Consider the following 23,123-nt stretch of genomic DNA (forward strand, 5'->3'; position numbering starts at 1 on the left):
CCCCCAAATTATAAGCTACCTTTCACTATTCAAAAGCTCCTTTCTTGCTATGAGGGGCCAAACATTTCAGAGAAAATTAAAGAAAAAAAAACTTGATACCCCTACATACACCTAAACACCTCTGAAATGTGCTGCCAGCAATACATGTGCAGAGGTAAGAAGGATGTTTTCCAAGAAACACATGATTAGCGTGAATGCATCATGTTCAGACCTTTAGGAAAACAGAATAGCCAGGAGGGCCTAGAAAAAATATACAGCTGTTTCCAAGATGTTTTTATTTACAATTTCATGGACAGTGCACTTTGCTAAAAAATATCTGTAGAAGGTACACATTCATCTGCAAGATTGCCTTACGGTCCCGTCTGCAGCAGTGATCACTAATGAATATGCAATACATTTTTTAAGGTTCAGTAGTTTTCAGATAGGGTGGTGACAACCTTGACTGCATTTGCTCTCAAGGACTTACTCAGAGGGCTAGAGATTCTGATATGGTGCCAGTCTTACTAGCATAGGAAAAAAACTGCCTTGATTGTGCCCTTCTGTGCTGAAAATCCTGGCAGTTGTATTCAGATTCTTTCTCAATAGCAGCCTCTTCAATGGCTTGGTGTGAAACAGACATTCTAAGAATGCCTATTTAAATCTTAGATGATGAAAAGAAGTAGACTACCTTGTCATGAAGACTTGTGGAAACAGTGGGCAACATTGAAATTAAAAATATTCCTGGGTACACACAGATGAAATTCCATTGTGTGATTTTGGTTACTGCACCTTTGGTCTCTATTTTAGTTGAAAAACCTTTATACAGTGAGATATATAGAAATTCACCATATGCACATTGAAAGATTCATGATTGTGGCCAGTATAGCTTAATCATCTTTTAAAACTGTTTTGTATTATGACACATAATGCACATATGAAAAGTACAAAAATTATAAGGGTACAGCTCAATGACTTACAACAAAGCAAAGTCCTCTGGAACTGTCATCAGGACAACAAAGACAGTAATTGCTAACCATACAGGCTCAGCCCCAGCCATTTCCCTTTCCCATCTCCTCCAAAGAAACCACTATCCTGCCTTCTAACACTGTATCTTAGTTTTGACTATTTGGTAAAACTTAATATCAATGAAAATATACAGTATATACATTTATTTGTATCTGACCTCCCCACATACACACAATGTAATTGTGATATTCAGCCTTGTCATTGGGTATGATGGTAGTTTCTTCATTTCTGTATGGCATTTCATTATATAACTGTCATATTTATTCATCTATTTCGCTAGATGGACATTTATGTTTTTCCTGTTTGGGGCTATTATGAATAGTGATGCTCTGAATGTCTATTTACATGTCTTTTGAGGCAAATATATACATTTTCTGCTGGATATACCTAGAAGTAAAAATGATGAATTATACTGTATGCAAAATGTCTGCTTTAAAAGATAGTGCTAAGTATTTTTCCAGAGCAGTTTCACCAATTTATATTCCTATCAGTAGTGTAGGAAGACTCCTATAATCTGCACATTCTCAGCAAACCATAACTAATGTTGCCTTTTGAAATTTAGTCATTTTGATGAGTGTATAGTGATACCTAACTTGCCTTTCTCTTATTACCAATGAGGTTAGGTTCCTTTTAATATATTCATGTGGTCATTATTTGGATATTTTCTTCTGTGAACTTCCTATTCAAATATCAGGCCGATTTTTCTATTATGTTGTCTGCCTTTTCCTTATTGATTTGTAGATTTTAAAAATTCTAGTTATGCATTATTTGTTAGTTACATATATTTAGAAATACCTTCACTCTCTGGCTTAACTTTTCACTGAGTATGCACAGATGCATACCTAGACTAAAGATACATAAATATAATCTATCCCTCTGATTACTTCTCTTTTCTTCAATTTCTCCCAGCACTCTTGCTTGTAGAGCTCTGGAATTTTCTATGTAATGGTCTCCCATTTTTACAATTGTTCCAAAATATTTGTATGGTTTTTTTGTTTTTGTTTTTGTTTTTGAGAGAGTTTCACCCTTCCACCCAGGCTGGAGTGCAATGGTACGATCTCGGCTCACTGCAACCTCTACCTCTCAGGCTTAGGTAATCCTTCCACCTCAGCCTCCCGAGTAGCTGGGACTACAGGAGTATTCCATCAACCCCAACTAATTTTTGTATTTTTTATAGAGACAGGGTTTCGCCATGTTGTTCATGCTGGTCTCGAACCGCTGAGGTCAAGTAGTCCACCAACCTCAGCCTACAAAAGTGCTAGAATTACAGGCGTGAGCCACCGCATGTGGCCAATATTTGACTTTTTTAAATGCTAAGGTATGTGGTAACTGATTTACTTTATTGTTTTCTATTATATTATTATATATTATATCTAGCAACTTTGCTATATGCATTTATAAATTCTAGTAATTTATCTTATGAATTTTCTACATAAATAATCCTATAATCTACAAATAATGACAGTTTTATTTCTTTTCCAATATTTACAGTTTATTTTTATATTGTGTCTTATTTCACTAACAAGGAACTCTAAATTGTAACAGACATATTTTTATACCAGTCATTTTAAAATGAAAAACTTTCAAAAATTTCACTAGTAAGTTCATGTAGGATTTTTAAGATATACTTTACAAATAAACGTTTTATTTTACTAAATGCTTTTGTAGAAATCATTGAGATGATTGTTCATGTTTTTTGTTTTGTTAGTGTAGTGCATTATATTAGTTCTTTTTTCACTAATGTACTTTTAACAGTATTATTGAGACGTAATGTACATACCATAAAATTTACCTATTTCAAGTTTACAGTTCAATGGGTTTTAGTATATTTATAGAATTGTACAACCATTGCCATAATATAATTTTGGAACATTTTTATCACACCAAAAAGAAACCTCATACCCATTAGTATTCACTCCTATCCCTCACCTTGGGTGAGGAACACACGGCCAAACCATATCAGTTACCTTTAAATTTGTAAGCCAAATTTAATTCAAATTTAATTCATTTTTTTCCAGTAAATTCTACAACATTTCTATTCTTCCAACCCTGACAACATTCTTAGCATATTTGATCTATCTTCAATAACAGACACATCTTGTTGTTTTAACTGAATTTAATTTATTCTCTTTTAAAAACTAACTCAAAAATTACTTATTACTTTCTACATTTCACTATCAGACTATGCCTTTCTCCTACAGAAGTCAACAACTTCCTATATATGTATCTTGCTTTTTACATAACGACTAAAATCCTAAATTCCAAAGAGAAAAAAACCTATTAGGCAATTTTCACCTCACTTTACAGACACCTTCAAGTATATGTACCAGACGTGAAACCCAATACAAAACAATTGTTCAAAGTTGAGCATAATGTCTACCATTCTCAAAGTCTGAGCACATGGATGCTCTGAGAAAAATGTTTCATTGAACATTTTAAGGCATGCAGTAATAATAATAGCTGATGCTTACACAGGGCTTATCTAGTGCCAGCCACTGTTTTATTGTCCTAATAAATATATACATATGTAATGTTAATCTTCACAACAACCCTACAAATAGATACCACTGTTGTATTATTCCCATTATACAGATTAATAAATTAGCACAGGGCATTTAAGTAAATTGCCCAAGGTCACTAGTTTTTGTTTTTTGTTGTTGTTGTTTTGTTTTGTTTTCTTGAGACGGAGTTTCACTCTGTCACCCAATCTGGAGTACAGTGGAGCAATCTCGGCTCACTGCAACCTCCACCTCGCGGGTTCAAGCAATTGTCCTGGGATTATAGGCGTGTGCCACAATGCCTGGCTAATTTTTGTATTTTTAGTAGAGACAGGGTTTCGCCATGTTGGCCAGGCTAGTCTCGAACTCCTGACCTCAGGTGATCCACCTGCCTTGGCCTCCCAAAGTGCTGGGATTATAGGCGTGAGCCACCATGCCCAGCCAAGGTCACTAGTTTGTAAGTGACAGAGATGAATCTGAACCTAGGCAATATGGCTCCAAAATCCATGTCCTTAAACTACCCTCTGGCACATTACCTAAAGAATGATTCACAAAAGTCTATGCCCACCTATAACTTATATCAGTCATTAGCAGCACACTTTTGAAACAAGAATGTGTGAATATTAGTATTTCTCACAATGGCTTGTAATGGCTAATTGAAACAAAACAGAATCAAGGAGCTAAGGCCAATCTTTAAGAAGCATTTTAATGTTAAAACTTTAGTATTGAGCCTTTGCACTATATTTAGAAATTTCTTTGTTTAGACCTTCACACATTAAATTCAATTAATGTTAAATTAAATGTTGTATTTATAAATTCCTTTTTTAGACCTCCAAACATTACATTGCCCCCAAAACACAGCTTTTGTAATCAAGAAGCTACAAAAATAAATGCCTTGGATTTGGCAAGTTTAACTGTGACAAATAGTAAGAACAATAAAAATCTAGGTCTATGTCTACGTGCAACTGCTCAGGGATCGTGCACATATTTCTCCAATATGGCTACTTGAATATTACCTGTCACAGGTAATGATCCTCCCCAGAGCAGTATGGCCCCTGATTTCCAGGCAAATTTTCGCATGCACCACAGTGAAGAAATGGGTTTCTCTGTGGTAAGAGAGTAAAGCAAATGGCAGTGCTAAGTAGGAGACACAAGTACTCAAATAACCCTGACTCCAGCTTGGATTGACATCCTTACTCTTTATGCACTAATGTGAAATTCAACTCAGGCTCAGCTACCTCCATGGGGAGCCTCCAACTACGTGATTTCCTCGAATTCTCTCTACTCCCTGGGGTCCATTCAGCTCTCTGATATTATATCAGTCTTATAATTTCAGATCCACAGAGGCCCACGAAGATCAAGCACTAGCAAAGAAGATAGGAATCTTGAGAAAACATACACTTGAGCTCCTCTAGGTAAAATAACAGAAAATGAGCAAAAGGAGTAGGTTCAGTTGTATAGAGCAATCTGCGTCTGAGAGGTTGTGACTCTCTCTGTATGAATACCGTTTTCTTTTTCAGCCTTCGGATTTAATACAGATAGCACATTTTCTGGCCAATGTACTTGAAAAAAAAATTTGTGCAATGATTTAAAATAATTTCCAGAAGTGTATATCGCCCTAAAATATTCAATGAGGCTTATTTCCTTTCTTATAGAACAATAAATCTCTATTGTACATACAATAGGATATTTCAGATACATTTTGTTGCATATTTGGCACCCTTTTGAATATTCATATTGCCCAACAAGCCATTTGTTAGAGCTTTCATAAGAGCACTTTTTAATCTTCTATACAACAGCGTAAATTCCAAGTATTCAATATGAATTCACTAAAGCTGTATTCAAATAGAGTAATTATCCTTAAGTGTATATGTTTAGAATATATCTAAGATACTTATGTATTAAATCTGGTAGTTCTGATTGCCTTTATTTTGACAGTGAGTTATGAATCCCCTACACTTAAGAGGAAATGTGTTTTCAAGCCCCAAAAGTAGAACTCTTTTAGAAACATATTGAAAATAAAGTCCTATTTCCCTGTCCATTCCAGTATACAGTATATTGTAAAGTAAATACTTCAAAGTGGTTTGACTTCATAATGGTAATTGCTTAAAAACTGCCCCAAAGTTAGGCCTGGCACTGCAGATTTTGTCTGGGGGCCAGTTAGTATGGCTCTGTTAATACTCTAAAACACTGTTATGGAACTGCCAACCTTATGGTAGGTATTTAATTGAAATATTGCAAATAAAGTATCAAGTTGATATTCAGTTTCTCTTATAAAATTCAATGATGGCTATTGGCCAACAGATTTTCAAAACATATATGCAACAAATTTGGTATAAATGCTTAGGACTGCAATTAAAACTACTATTGAATTCCTTATAATCCAACGTTTTATTATACAGTTGCATTTGGTGACTAGCTTATTATTAGTTACATCAAAAAGTAAGATAGCCTTCCCTGAGTTACATATGATATATTATACTTATTTTTCAAGGCCTTTTGTACACTTAGTTACCCAGTGATTCACTGGTAGACATTTATAATATTGTTTATAGAGGAAGTAGAATTTAAAACAGTTCATCCAAAGAAGAAAAGTGGGAATACCAAGAACACCATGATGTCAGAAGTCTACTCACCCACTTCAAATTCTGGCCAGTGACTAGGGTGTGTCTTACTACCCTCCCCAGCACTCTCTGACATAGAACAAAGGCAAAAGAAACAAGATTTCTGGGGAAACAGCATCCTATGCAACTGAGGTTTGCCTCTTCTCCTAATATCTCTAATTCGTCTGTTCTAAAGGTGAAAAGATCAAATAATATACGTGCATAAAAAGCATCCAAGTAATACCAGTAAGTCAGGGGCACTCTTTAACTTATACTGTGTGTAATCAAAGTTCATAGTCTTCAAATTCTGGAGAATCATTTTAGATAATTAGTATGGCCATGTGCTATAAACTGTCACTTATATAAAGAAAGGGCATTAATGGCTGGGCGTGGTGGCTCACGCCTGTAATCCCAACACTTTGGGAGGCCAAGGCAGGCCGATCACCTAAGGTTGGGAGTTTGAGACCAGCCTAACCAACATGGAGAAACATCGTCTGTACTAAAAATACAAAATTAGCCAGGCGTGGTAGTGCATGCCTGTAATCCCAGCTACTTGGGAGGCTGAGGCAGGAGAATCGCTTGAACCCGGGAGGCGGAGGTTGCAGTGAACTGAGATCATGCCATTGCACTCCAGCCTGGGCAACAGAGCCAAACTCCATCTCAAAAAAAAAAAAGTATTAACCTGAGTTTGTTTTACTTTTCCTTGGAAATTATCTTTCTCTGTAGAAGAAGTGCTTGAAATCAAGTTATCATTTCTTCTTCTCCAAAAAGTCCATCAAGAAGAATTTAGTCAGCATTGAACATATTCTAGTTACTATGGAAGTTTTAAAAAAAAGTAAAATGTGTGATCTCTACCACTAAAAAATCACATCTGATTCTTTATAAAAACACATGCAAAAGCAACTAAAACAAACAAAAAGCCCCAAAGCAACTGGAAAATAATTAAAGTCAGTGTAATAGGACACCCTAGAATGTTTTCAAGCTATACTTGCTATGGGAGTTTAGCAAGCAATGGAAGAGTTTGGTCCCAGGCTGTTACTTAAGAAAGTATAGCTGTTGGATTGATTGGTGAAGAGGAAAGTAGATATTCTATGTGGAAGGGAGATAGTTTGGGAAATGGCATAGCATAGCAATGATTATTCAGAAGAGAGGGGCTAACCAAAGTGATTGACAGCGAAAATAAGATGTTTAGGATAGTTTCTACTGGATTGAGAGTGTTAATTGTCACATGAGAATCTGTAGAAACAAACAAACCACCAAAAGGATTGAAATAAGAAAATGATGAGCTATAAGCATTGTCATAGATTAATCTGGAGGCCGGGGTAAAGAAGGGTATTAAGAAACTAATGATTACTTTGGGGACTTTAAATGTATACAACATACTGGAAAAGAAGACAAGCTCTGGAATGAATGTGGCTGGGCTAGACTCCCAGTTCTTCCACTTATCAGCTCTGTAATCTTGGACAAACTTTTGGAATTCCTGTGCTACAATTTTCCCATCTAAAATTTTGACATAATAAAGTACCTAATTCACTGGGTAATTATGAAAGTCAAATGGGTTAATACATCTTGGTATAAAGTCTTGGTACAAATCTAGCCCATCATAACCACTCAATAAAATATTACTATCATTAAGAATTATATGTACATATTGCATATTCACATAAACACAATTTTATGTTAATTCTCCTATATCTAAAAAGTATTATCTTCAGGACAGAGATTTTGAAGTTTTCAAAACTATATTCACAGCAGTTTGCAAGTTGTAAAGCAGAGTATAGGTATGCAATAAATATTTCCTGAAGAAAAAAAGCCCTATAGAGAGGGAAGGAAGGGTAGATACTGGACATTGATTATTAAGCTGTCAAGAGAAAAGTTCATGAAGGGAACAAGATTGCATCAACTCTATTCTAGCCTCCTCATAGAGAAATGCATTGAGCCAATGTCTACAATGTGTTCCAAGGAAATACATGAAAAATTCTTGAAATTAGGCACAAGAGCCAACTGACAACTTAATCATGATAGGTGTCCCCAAACAGATGTGGAATCACAGAAAATTTAAGAGGAGTTGGTAAAACTGAAGTGATTAACTAGGAAGAGGTCTCTTCAAAGAGAAAAAAGACTTGAATCTTCCAAAAAAAACATGTAAAAGCAGAGACACAGGGGTTTGCATGTGAGAAAGAGGAGTATTAGGGATAGCTAATAAGAGAATAGAAGCTTCCCCTTCCGCTCCAAAAGGTTAGAGCTGTGCTCTGTGTGACCCATATATTTCAGACCAAATGTGATCAAATAGCATGTAGCTATGCATGCTTCTAGATTAACAAGCCACCAGTGTGTCCTAGAAAGGTAGGAAGCAGACCTCTTGGGTGAAAACTATAAGAACATGAGAATCAGGAGAAATAGTACAGATGAGAGGGATCCCACCTCTGCAAGGCTCTTTGTACTCATGATCGTACTATTCAAACCTTTTGTTGCTGGAATAAGGAGAAAGCAATTCAAAATACAAAAATCTTGGCAGCATAGCTGAGAAGAAAGGCTGGCTAAACTGAAGTGCCATTGGCTTAAATTTAGTCGATTTTTTTTTTTGTACTTCTGATTCTAACTTCTTAGAACTTATGCTGAGTTCTTGCAAGATGTAATGCATGAAAACAACAACAAAAAAAATGGGGAATGATTCAGTGTAACAGAACTTTGCACTAAAATCACAAAGTAAAAACAATCCCTAAAAATGTTTAATATTGAAATTCTATTGCAGTGTTTATTAGCCCAGAGATTACTTACACATACAATGTGAAAAATATTTAATGAGATTATGTTGAAAATATATGACTGAGCTAGCAATCTAATCATTACATAGATGCTACAAATTATGACTTCTTGGGCACTGACTGTATTTTTGATTGTTCCCCTAAAGAGGAAAAAGGCTCTCGTGGTTAGGGGCTGGTTGAGAAGAGAGAGGTTTGAACATATCCTTATGTAATCCTCCAATGTCATTTCCTCAGTGGGGCTCTCCCAAACAACCCTAGAGAAAATAGGTAGCGAGCACTCATTCCATATCACAGAATGTATCTATGCATAAATTTATCAAGTTTAATTATTTTTTTACTGGATTGTTTTCTTTTTCATTAAAGGCAATGTAAGGTATATGAGACGGGGGTAGTAACATTTTGAGAGGCAGTACAGCAAATTGATTAAAAGCACAGACTCGAGGGCTAAACACACTGAGTAGGAATGCTGGCTCTGCCATGGATTCAATTTATACTCTTGGGCATACTGCTTCACATCTCTGTGTGTACTGACTTGTAAAATAAAGTTAATAATAGGATTAATACATCCTAAAATACATACCATAAGATCTGTTTAGTAGATAATAATCACTACAGATGGTCCCCAACTTACGATGGTTCAACTTATGATTTTTCTACTTCATGATGGGACAAAATAGATACTCATTCAGTAAAATGAATTTTGGATTTTGAATTTTCCCTGTCCAGTGATGCAGTATAATACTGTTACATGAGATATTCAACACTTTATTATAAAATAGGCTTTGCGTTAGATGATTTTGCTCAACTGTAGGCTAATGTAAATATTCTGAGCACTTTTAATACAAGCTAGGCTAAGCTATGATGTTTGATAGATTAGGTGTATTAAATACATTTTCGACTTACAATATTTCTACTTATGATGGGTCGATCGAAATGAAACCCCATGATAAATTGAGGAACATCTGTATATGAACATTAGCTTTTATTATTAATGTTTACCACTTTCTTCAACGCCTAGAATAGCAAATGAATGAATATTCAACACACCTATACACACATATACCCTGCATATCCTACTGCCTAATGAAATGTAGAATATTCATAATCAGGTGTTCCTTTATAAATAATTAAAACTGCTCAAAGTACCTGTCTATGTCAACTATATACATGGAGCATTACATACTCTCTTTAAGCTGTATTTGGCACTATGGGGATCAGTGCTTCCACTGAATTCACTGCTTCTCAACCTATGGGCCTCAGAGTTACTGCAAAACATCTTCAAATCCATAGTGCATCAAATATAGTTAATTGATGGAATAAATTTATCTTGCATCTATTTTTCAAATATATGTAATTTTAAGTAATAAAGTATAAATGCATTTAAAACTACTATTAAGTTTTAAAATAAAAGTCCCAATGGGACCTTTATTGTTTTGTAGTTCCTCAGCAACTGATTCAAAGAATGCAACTAGAATCTCTTGGGATTCTGTAAAGTTTGACATTTAAAAGAAACCTTGTGCTTGAAAAGGTTGAGAACCACAGGTCTAGGTTATGCCACATCATCAAAATGTCATCTCTGCCTCCCTGATTTCCCTGGCAAGCAACAAAGGGCACTTGAGTAAAGAATATACAAAGACTAAAAGTGCTCCTGCTAAGCCTTCTCTTCTAAAGGGCTCTGGTAGTCATTGCCTGAGTTTGTCCACATTTGTGAAATCTGTTTCAGCAAAAAGGTCAGCCCTTTGGCCAGAAACAGCTTAAACCATTGTGGACAAAGATTTCCTTCTTTTTGAATATAGATAAATTGAGAGAAGGTAGTTGACCACAAGGCTTACACTGTTGCAATGTTTCCAAATTCCAGCGATTCTTTCTAAATATTTACCTTCATTTAGAGGCTTTTCAATTAGGTGCTAAAATATTAGCAACTTCACCCACTAGTCACCTGCTGTCACTATAAGCACATTCTAACATTCATGCAACAAATACATATGCACATACACTGCAATGAACACTGGAGGTGAAATGGTGAACATGAGAAACAGTAAAGCCATTGTGGAACTCCATATCAAGAAGAAAGCTCTGGAATCTCATTAGATTCCAGTTTTCTGGAACTTTCTAAATAAAGGATACTACTATCAAGAAGACATAAGCTCTGTGTTATTTATTCTTTCTGTGTCTATAAGCATAGTTAAAAAGTTAACATAGCAGCCCTTCAAATATCTGCATTATCAGTGATGGAGATAAGGCTTAGGCAGAACCAGTGCAATGGGTTTGTTTATAAAATCCAGTTTCATTTTGCTCTGCCTGAAAACACAAGACCCTGTTTCCAAATTGCCCTTGCTAAGTTCAGGGCTGTGTAATCTGTCTGTCTTGTGAAAATGTGAATGAAACTGATAGATGTAACTTACAGTCAGAAGTAAAAGGGGGTATATGTTCTCCACCTTTCTTCCAAGACCATTAAAGACCCAATGCTAAAGTCACATTAGTAAGAAATAAACATTTCTATGATAAGTTTCTGTTATTTCACATCTTAATTTGCTACCTAACTAATATACAGTGTGTTCTAAACAAGTTACTTTTCCAAATAAGCTGAAGATTAGTCATTAAGCAAAAGGGCATGCAGATTTGTACTTTATGATTGAGATCTTTGGAAGGCTTTGTGACTTCTAAGTCACTATGCTTTTTCTGTAGAATGCATACAATATCACATGCTATGCAATATTATTATGCAAATTAAGTCAGGGAACTAAATGAATAAATTTGAGTGTGTGTGTGTGTGCATGCGTGTATTCACACTTCAGGTATATAAAACAGCTCAATAAATGCTAGTTTCCTCTGTCTTGTATTATTTCTAGCAAATGTAATTTGACTAACAATTAATTAGATGTTTAGAATAATATAGTTTCAAGGATAAACGGAATCTGAAAAATACCCAATCCAGTCCTTATTATATAGATGGGCAAACTAGAGAAGTAAATGGCATTGCCTACAGTAACATATTTTTTCTATTATACCATCTGCTATTGAATTAAAGTTAAAAACTGTTAAGAAATTTAATAAATTATTATCCTTTATATTAGATACCATAGCATCAAAATGTGGAATTTAAAGAGTTATTCATACACACGTTTTGTATTAAAATGGCTCCTCAGTCTTGCCCAAATGTACTGAGATTAGAGGCACAGATATTTCAAGCAGTGGTCAGGTATGGTGACAATGAAGTAGTGTCTTTTCTTCATGCAAAGCTAATTGGCTTATGTATAAATTGACTGTACAACTTTGACTTCATTAGTGAATCAAGTAAGTTAATTCGTGCAAGTAATGTAGCATAGAAATTAACAGCAACAACACTCATCAATATAGACTTTTGTCTGAATTCCAGTTTCAGTATCTTCTAATTCTGGAGCCATATGCAATTTCACCACTTTTTAGCTTTAGGATGCTAACTCTCAGTTTCCTCCTCTAAGAAATCAGGGTAAGAATATTTGCTATGTAGAATTTTTTTATTATTAAATGAGTTAAAGTTTGTAAAATCACTTAGTACAGTGTCTAACAAACAGTAAACACCCACTAATGATAATTATCATGATGTGCATTAAATCTATTCCTTTCAGTATAATCATACAATGGATAAATCTGGGTATAAATATTCATACTCACATATATATTATGAATGAAAGCATGTTACAGCTGCTAAATAGTTTTTGGCACCTCTAAGAAAATATTATTATAATTGAGTTACCACATAGAATTCCACTGTTGGAAAACATGAGTGAAATCTCATATATAATATAGGCTTAAAGATTAAAATGTGTATAAACTAAATTTTCAAAAATATTTAAGATGTTAGCATAAACTCTTAAAGGTACTTATTAAATAGCAAATTCTTTTCTCTGCCTTAAGTACAGTATTACCAAATTTCACATATTATCAATTACTCACAGTTATTATGACATCAACTATACATGCCACATCTGCTCCTGATGTGGGATACAGAAACTAAGGAGTATGAACCCAAAGATACCCTAGACATTTGCTTTCTATTTAAATTGAATAATTCGCTTGCTTTTTACTCATTTACATTTTGCTTGTGAAATTGAAGTCAGTAATGTTGAGCAGTCTATTCTTCAGGTCAATAGAACACCACTAACTTTTTGAAGAACAAATTAATAGATTAAAGATTGAAGTAATCAGCCCTGAAATGTTTTACTCACCCTTCAGAAAATTATCTTTCTAACTTGTGCTTCCAGGATCTTTTGAACTGTTAGCACCATGCAAAACATTTCTTACGATTTCACCATGAGCGTCATTTCTTATTGTCTTCATTGCTTCTCACATTGCCCTTTTCATGCCTGAACCAAATGAACAAACCTGCCTGTTGAATGTGCATTAGAGTCTGGAATAACTCTCCACTCCATAACAGGTGTGAGTTTCAAGATGCCTTTGTGCTTGCTGAGTTATGCTTTCCTTACCCAACCTCCTACGCTGCTTTCATGGGACTGGGAAACTGCCTCAGGTCCTGATTTATATTCCAGTTTTCTGACTAGGATTGGATCTTGTTTCTGAGCTCCAACAATCACAACAAGGTTCTGAAACAGTCCCAATTTTCCTAAGAGTTGGACCTTCTCTCCCTTTTGCCAGCAACTGGCTAGAATCCTACTTCAATCCAGATGGATTTCCACACTCCAGAAACCACACAATTCCCATCCACCTGTTTCTGAGTAGCACTGCTACTGGAAAACTACAGCTGCTGGGGCCCAACCACCTAATTTGAATCTTGGGATATCAACTAAAGCCCAGATAAAGATTTGCTCCATCAACTTGGACCCTGAATCAGGTTCCTGCCACCTTACTTGGAGGCCAACTCTCCCACTGATTACGTTTCCCTAGTCCTGGTACTGCCTATTCCTAACTTATTTTTCTCTTCCTGCAGGCTAAATAATTGAGGGCTCATGGTGCCACATGACCTGCCCCACCAAGTTTATTACAATAAATACCTTTGGCAGCCTAATGCTGTCTTCTTTCTCTCTGGCACCTTTCATTAATACAGTGTCAATGAAAAGTATCCTCAGTTATACCAAGTATTTCTCCAGAACATTTTGGGCTCATTTCCAAGTCCCTAATGCCTCACCAGCAAAATAATATGGGATTCTCTACAGTTAGGATACTGAGCTTTAAAACATGTGTATAGTTCATGTAGAGTCCTCTGTGGACCAAGAAAGGGAAGCCTTTGTTGCTAGCTCTTCTCTCACGCCACATTTCTGGAGCTTTCTTTTAGTGCCACTCCCAGCTCCTGGTCTTCCTCCTGTCTTCTCCTCTCCTGTTTTTCCCCCACTGTTTCTATTGTTTCTATTCTCTGCTTCACTTCTTTTTCTTTTCTTTTTTTCCATCCTCAGTCTGCAATGAAGACCTTCATAACATAGCTTTGCATACTTGGAAGTATATCTATAGGACAGATTCCTTAAACTGGACTTACAGAGGCTGTTCAAAACTTTCTAATATGTAATAAAAAGCAATGGTGACATCCTACAAAAATGTTTTGCTTTCCATTCCCTGTTAAAAGAGTACAGCTTTCTATACTATTCTAAGTTATGTTAAGAGCATTAGTTGTTGTGGGAAGGGTGAGAACCTGAGAGGAGGTGGGAGAGAAAGAAAATAATGGAAATAGAGAAAAGAGGAAGAGAGAAAACTGGAAGTTTTTCAGGCAAATTAGAGAAACATTTGGTGGGGAGGAAAAGATTTAAGCTATGCCCAAGCACAATAGCATTCACTTCCAAATTTAAAATTGTCTGCTGATGGTGGCGGAAAACCTGTAACTCTTTTTGTAAATCTTATTTTCACTATTATAGTCTTCTCAGGCTGACATAATTACCTTTTGGGGTTTCATCAGCCTTTGGCAAAATTACAGCATCTACATTTCAAATATGTTCTATTTCCAGAAAGGAATCTACAGCCTCTTATTTTTTAATACATGGCAGGTGGCTAGCTGTTAACTAACTTTTTTTTCCTAAAGAATGACATAATTAACCCAAGTATGTTACATTCCCATTGCTGGATATCCTATAACAAGAATTTGTTAAAATCTGACTTCATTTAATAATAAACTAGTGTTTGAAATTATTATTTTTTCATAACCTAGCATCTTGCCAAATTCACCCAAGGTTCCCTTTCACATAATAGCCGTCTGTTATTCTCACTCGATTTCACCCTGCAGCAGGTGACAGCTTTGTTGTCAGTCCACATGAGGATAGACTTTGCAACAAAGAAAAGGAAAATTTATCAAAGTAGGTATGCTGTGTCCTTCTTAAAAGTAGTTTGTCTTCCAATTTCATGTGCACGTAGGCAACTGAAAATGTTTGGCTGACACTCCTCTGGGAAGTATGGTAAAGTTGAGGGAGAGTAGCTGGCCCCTTGATGTCAATACCAATGGTGTGTGAGGAATGGCTCAAGGAGAATTCAGAAGAGGTGGTACTTAAATTTTAGATTTCCAAGTTTAACCATATCAACTCAACCAAGGAGATCAGGCCTTTGCCAAGGAAAAAGAAGCCAAATTCTGAGTAGGCTGCTTTATAAATCTGATCCCAGTTGGTTATTTTGCAATGAGAAGCATGCTTTTGAATGAAAAGCTAGTCTTCTCTATTACCCAGAATAACCCCTGCCTAGAAAGAAGATGGTTTTTAAACAAAATTGTTTGCTAAAACACAGCTATGTCAGCATGGAATCAGCAAATGGGGTATAACATGATAAAAATAATAGCACCTGCTCATTTTATTGCTTATGATACTTTACACCAGAGCTGGCAAATTTTTCTCTGTAAAGCTTCATGTTGTAAATATTTTTAACAGCACAGGCCACAGTCTGTATCACAGATATTCAACTCTGCCTTTGCAGTGTGATGTCACTGTAGAAAAGGTGAATAAATAAGTAGGCAAGGCTCTTTTCCCCCCCAAAAAAACTGTATATACAAAAACAGGCAGCATGTCAGATTTGCCCTTGGTCTACTCCACATTCAGGTGTGCAATAATATATGAGATTTATCACAGTTACCAGAGGTAGATGTGACCTATTTTATAGGTAAAGAAACTGAGATTAGGAGGAATTAAGTGCTTTACCGGAAGTGGTACGGTAAATAATGCTAAGTTCGTCAAACTAGACTTTGTATTTCAAGTCTCATTCTACTATATCAAAGTTGACTAGTCTGGAGTTTATTTTATCCAAGAAGTGGTGAAATATCATTAAAATTTGTATGAATTCAAAATGAAGTATTTTCTTCCAATCTTCAGGATATTTGTGTCAATTGAGTGTTATTACTTTTCCCTAACAGCATAAGAGAAACACCAAAAATTTAATTCTTTCACTCAATTATTTTTCTAAACTCTAGGTTTATGCTAGGATCTGACTTTGAACATTTAATTCCAATATAAGTCGGTGGCACCAAGAAAAGTTTCTTAAATTTCTAAAACTGCATTTATCTTTTTCACAATTTCCAACCATGCTGAGAAGAAGTTATTTTTTTTTTAACTTACCAATTAAAATATTTCCAACTCCTCTGGTTTCAACAATCCCTTTTCAGTCTCTTCAAAGTTAAACATCCTATTAAGGCTGTTTCAAATTTACCTCTTTCACATAATGTACTATTTTATAGGTAAGTGCTCAGTCTTTCAGATTTCACTCTTTCTCTTTACTTTTCTCAAGTTTATATGCATGAGAGGGGTTGACCTTGTCCTTACAGAAGTGGGTGAAGGAGACATGAGGTGAATGTTCCTCAGATCCATGAGGTACTGGATCTCTATTGTCTCTTGTGCAGAATATATGAACCCCAGATTGGTGACTGCCAATAGGCAACAGGCTCCACTAGGCTTTTGGGATGACATGTTGGGAACTCTGCTAGAACTCATAGTACCAACATCTTCACCCAGTCTCAAAGTCTATGGTGACAATTTTGTCTTGACTCCAAGTCTCTGCTACCCAGGGGCAATTTTAACACCTCTTCATCACTTCACTGGGATATACAGGAAAGTCTGTGATTCCAGAATGCCCTAAAGACCATCTATCTACCTGCTTTACAGCAAAGATATGCATAATTACCACTTGCCATGTTAGCAGTATCTGTGGGCTAGACTCCCAACTGAGGCTTGAAGACACTCAGGAAACCATGATCAGCCTGAATGGACTCGGGCCCTCTCATAACCATATCAATTCCTGTTTGCAATTTTAGACAGATAATAAAGCCCTTCTTCATGATCTGCAGACCCTTCTCTCTGTCCTCTCCTTTGCCATCCTTTCCCCACCAACTACCAGGACTGCAAGAAGCATATTCTCATTCATTTAGTCTTAGTTTTTCTGTCTCTGTCTCTCTCTCTCTTTCTTTCTCTCTCTCTCTCTCGCTCTCTCCATCTCTTCCTCTTTCTCTTCCCTTCATGAGGCATAACATGAGTGAGGCCAATGAAACTTGCTCTCAGTCATGAGATCTAGATAAAAGAATCTAGAAAATCCTGTTTAACAATGCCTGGCTTTTAAGACAGTTGTCTTCTGTAAACTTCTATTTGTATGATCAGAAGCTGAATATTCATTCACTTTCTCTTTGATTTCACCTGGCATTCTTAATCTCTTTCTGTGGTAGATAGATGCCTAAAGTTAACTGAGAAATTAAATGTGGATATATGCCACACACAAACACACACACACACATATACATACATACCAAAATATATACATATTAATACATTTTAAAAGTATAAACACGAATAACATCAGCAAGGTGACTGACTAGAGTGGTCTGGAATTTGCTGCACCCCCTAAACAAAAAGGAATCAAACAGTGAATGAACAATTATATTTCAACTGGAGCAATTGAGAAAGTATGCTGAAGGAAAATGGCAAAATCTCTGTGGATCGTGGAAACCCAAGATAGCACCATAGAGAAGGGAGCAAGACACCCTGCCCCTGCCAGACTGTCTCCCTCACCAGGATAGGCTTTGAATCAGGAGATATTTCTTCTTATAAGATAAAAGTAAGCTGGGGACCCCAAGTGGTCTCCATTGTCACCACAGATGCCAATGATCCTTGCTACAGTACAGCCCCCCTAGTCTTCACAGGCCCTGAATCCAGTTTGGAGAGTTTCTGGGAATTTGCATACCTCCCAGAATCAGGGTGGTCTCAGAATAGGAGACCCCTTCAACCCCCATGACCTAAGCTGCTATGGCACAGCACCATCTTGAAAATGGATCTACTGCTAGAATGCATCTGCCATGGGGTCGAGTGGCCACTCTTTCTATCCCTGAGGACCTACTGCCATTCCACTATGTGAACACTGTTGCCTGCAGCACTATGATCCCACCTACATGAAGCCTAGCCATGGTGGAACAACTGAGACCACAATGTTCAAACCCATGCAATGCCCCATCCCCACCAACCAGGCCGGAGGCAGCACTGCCTCCTCAGAGAAACCACTGTACAACCAAAAAAACTACTGTGTTCATGTGAAACTGCAACTGGCTCAATGGCCAGTCTAGCAGCAGGCCTACCTCCACAAAGAGACCACCACACAGCTACCCAGCCTCCTGCACCTACACGTACCAGGCCTGACCACCATCCCAGCTCTTCCACTTTCAGAAAAACCACACCATTGCCATCACAACTGCCATTGCAACTCCCACAGCCTAGTCCACTAAGGCAATCACAGATATAACTGACAAGGATTACAGCTAAAGAAACTGCACAAAGACCATGCTACTGAGCCCACCTAGAACTAAAGGCAATGCACCACACCCAACTGATGTCCTAGGACGAATCTACAGGAAAAAGTCTCTCCTTACAAAACCTATTCCATAAATTTAGAAAAAGCAACTGTTCCACTAGATGTGCAGATATCAACATAGGGAAACAGGAAACATGAAAAAGCAAGGAAATATAACACCCTGAAAGGAACACAGTAAGTCTCTAGTAGCTGACCCCAAAGAAAAGGATATGTACAAAATACCTGAAAAGTATTTCAAAATAATGTTATGAAGGAAACTCAGTGAGATACTGGAAAATACAAACAATTCAATGAAATTAGAAAAACTATTATTGATTTGAATAAGAAATTTAACAAATAGATATCATAAAAAAGAGCTAAAAAGAAATCTTAAAGCTGAAGAATTCAAACAAAAAATACAATTGAAAGCTTCAACAAACCAACTAAATCAAACAGAAGATAAAATTTCTATACTTGAATACAGTCCTTTGAAATAACCCAGTCAGAGTGGGGGGGAAAATAAGAATAAAAAAGAATGAACATTGCCTGTGGGATTTATGGGACATAATTAAACAAATTGTTGCATTGTAGAAGTACCAGAGAGAGAAAAGATGGAGAAAGGCACAGAAAATCTATTTAACAAAATAGTAGCTGGAAATTTCCCAAGTCTTAGGAGAGATTTTGGACCGTATCTGTATTCTCCTGGAAGCTCAGAGGTTACCAATTAGATTCAATCCACAAAGATCCTCTCTGAGGCACTTTATAATCAAACTGTCCAAAGTGAAAAACAAAGAGAATTCTAAAAGCTGCAAGAGAAAAGCATCAAGTCACATATCAAGGAATTCCCATTAGACTATCAGCAGATACCTCAGCAGAAACCTTGCAAGTCAAAAGTGAATGGAATAATATATTTGAAGTGCTGAAAATAAAATTAAAAAACTGTTAGACAAGAATACTATATTCACCAATGCTATTATTCAGAAATAAAGAAATGAAGACCTTTCCAGATAAACAAAAGCTGAGGGAATTAATCACCACTAAACTAGCCTTACAAGAAATGTCTAAGGAAGTGCTACAACTGGAAATGGAAAAACAATAATTTTCATCATGAAAACACGTACATCTATAAAACTAACCAATAAAGTTAAATTTATAATCAAACTCAGAATATCCCAGAGCTGTAATGGTGCTACATACATCTTTCAGTCCTCTAGTATGAAGGTTCAAAATCAAAATGGTCAGAAACAACAACAGCTCCAATTAGTGGTTCAGGAATACACAATAGATAAAGATGTAAAATAAGGCAACAAAAGTATAAATTGTCAGGGGGAGGAGAAGAGTCTAGGAGATTTTGATGTGACCGAAGTTGTTATTATCTTAACTTTATATTATAACTATTATAGCTAAAAGACTCTTTATGTTAGTTCCATCCACAATGAGATACCATCTCACACCAGTTAGAATGGCAATCATTAAAAAGTCAGGAAACAACAGATGCTGGAGAGGATGTGGAGAAATAGGAACACTTTTACACTGTTGGTGGGACTGTAAACTAGTTCAACCATTGTGGAAGTCAGTGTGGTGATTCCTCAGGGATCTAGAACTAGAAATACTATTTGACCCAGCCATCCCATTACTGGGTATATACCCAAAGGACTAGAAATCATGCTGCTATAAAGACACATGCACACGTATGTTTATTGTGGCACTATTCACAATAACAAAGACTTGGAACCAACCCAAAGGTCCAACAATGATAGACTTGATTAAGAAAATGTGGCACATATACACCATGGAATGCTATGCAGCCATAAAAAATGATGAGTACATGTCCTTTGTAGGGACATGGATGAAATTGGAAACCACCATTCTCAGTAAACTATTGCAAGGACAAAAAACCAAACACAGCATGTTCTCACTCATAGATGGGAATTGAACAATGAGAACACATGGACACAGGAAGGGGAACATCATACTCTGGGGACTGTTGTGGGGTGGGGGGAGGGGGGAGGGATAGCATTAGGAGATATACCTAATGCTAAATGACGAATTAATGGGTGCAGCACACCAGCATGGCACATGTATGCATATGTAACTAACCTGCACATTGTGCACATGTACCCTAAAACTTAAAGTATAATAATAAAAAATAAAAATAAAAATAAATAATTACAAGGAAAGAAATTACAGCAGATAAACAAACAAGAGAAAGTAAACAAAGCTTAGCACCAAAGAAAACCACAAACCACACAGATAAATAAAAAGAGAGGAGCAAAGAATCTACAAAACAACAATTAACAAAAACTTGACATTGGATCCACATCTGTATTCTCCTGGAAACTTAGGTCTCCAATCAGATTCAATCCAAAAAGATCCTCTCTGAAGCACATCATAATCAAACTGTTTATAAACAGTTTTAGAAAAAATGTTTTCTAATCTAGAAAACAATTAACAAAAGGACAGGAGTAGGTCCTTATTTATCAACAAAAACCTTGAATGTAAATGAATTATTCAATTAAAAGATATAAAGTGACTGGATAAATATTAAAAAAAACATACCCAACTATATAGTGGCTACAGGAGACCCACCTCACCATTAAAGACTAACAAAGACTAAAAGTAAAGGAATGGAGAAGGGTATTTCATGTAAATAGAAACCAAAAGCAAGCAGGAGTAGCTACTTACATCTGACAAAACAGGCTACAAATTAAAAACTATGAACAAAGATAAAGAAGGTCACTAAATAATGATAAAGGAGTCAATTCAGTAAGAAGACATAGCAACTATAAATATCTATGCACCCAACACCAAAGCTCCCAGGTATATAAGGCAAGCATTAATAGATTTAAAGGGGAAGACAGACTGCAATACAATAATAGTGGGGGACTTCAACACCCCACTTCAATGGACAGATCATCTAGAGAGAAAATCAAGAAAGAAGTATCAGGCTTGAACTTTTCCATAGACCAAATGGACCAAATGGACCATAGATCAAAGGGACCATAGACTCAATGGACCTAAGAGACATTCTATCCAACATCTGCAGAATACACATTCTTCTCAACTGCAGATGGAATATTATCCAGGATAGAACATATGTTAAAGCACAAAATAAATCTGAACAAATATAAGAACACTGAAATCGTATCAAGTATTTTTCTGACCACAATGGAATAAAAATAGAAATCAAGAATAAACAAATTTCAAAAACTTTACAAATACATGAGAATTAAACAACATGCTCCTAAATAACCAGTGGGTCAATATGTAAATTAAAAGTGGAAGTTAAAACATTATACCGAAACCTATGGGACAAAGCAAAAGCAGTTCTAAGAGCGAAGTTGATAGCAATAAAACACCTACATCAAAAAAGAAGAAAGATTTCTAATGAACAACCTAACAGTGCATCTCAAGGAATTAGAAAAAAAGAAAAAAAAACAAATACAAAATTCATGGAAAGGAAGAAATAATAAAGCTCAGAGCAGAAATAAATGAATTAGAGACTAAAAGAATTCATAAGATTGATGAAACAAGTTTTTTCTTGAAAAAATAAACAAAACTGGCAATCCCTTAGCTAAACCAACTAAGAACAAAAGAGAAAAGACAAATAAAATCAGATATTAAAAAGTAGACATTACAACTGATAGCACATAAATACAAAGGACCATAAAAGACTATTACAAAAACTATACTCCAACAAATTTGATAACATACAAGAAATGGATAAATTCTTGGGCACATAGAACCTACCAAGATTAAATTATAAAATAATAGAAAATCTGAACAGACCAATAATGAATGAGGAAATTGAGTCAGTAATAAAAAGTCTTCCATCAAAGAAAAGCCCAGGATATGATGACTTCACTGCTTAATTCTACCAAACATTTAAAGAACTAGTAACAATTTTCATCAAACTATTCCAGAAAAATCAAAGAGGAAGAAATACTTCCAAACTTACATTATGAGGAGAACATTACCCTGACTCCCAAACCAGACAATGACACAGCCAAAAAAGAAAACTACAAGACAATATTACTGATAAACATAGACAAAAAAATTTTCAACAAGATAATAGCAAACTGAATTCAACCACACATTAAAAAGATCATTCACTATAATCAGGTGGAATTCAATATCAAGAACACAAACATGGTTTAATAAATGCAAATCAATAAATGTTATATATTGCATTAACAGAAAAAAATAAAAAACCATATGATCATTTCAATAGATGCAGAAAATGCCTTTGATAAAATTCAGCAGCTCTTCATGATATAAAAAACACAACTCTTGACAAATTTGGTGCAGAAGATATACATCCCAACACAATAAAGGCCATATATGGCATACCCATAGCTAACATCATACTGAACCAGGAAAAGCTAAAAAGTTTCTTCTCTAAGAACAGGAGCAAGACAAGAATGTCCACTTTCACCATGTCTATTCGATATAGAACTGGATGTTCTAGCCTGAGCAATCAGACATGCGAAAGAAATAAAAGATATTCAATTGAA

The 23,123-nt window shown here is 35.8% G+C and overlaps 1 protein-coding gene across 11 annotated transcripts in view; it reads right to left on the reverse strand.

The window, feature by feature from the left end:
• LOC129397422 (ATP synthase subunit a-like) overlaps positions 1-23,123 on the reverse strand; it is a 903,826-nt gene that overhangs the window by 633,749 nt on the left and 246,954 nt on the right. The window lies entirely within an intron of this gene.

The sequence above is a fragment of the Pan paniscus genome, chromosome 2, assembly GCF_029289425.2.
Source record: "Pan paniscus chromosome 2, NHGRI_mPanPan1-v2.0_pri, whole genome shotgun sequence".
Taxonomy (NCBI): Eukaryota; Metazoa; Chordata; class Mammalia; order Primates; family Hominidae; genus Pan; species Pan paniscus.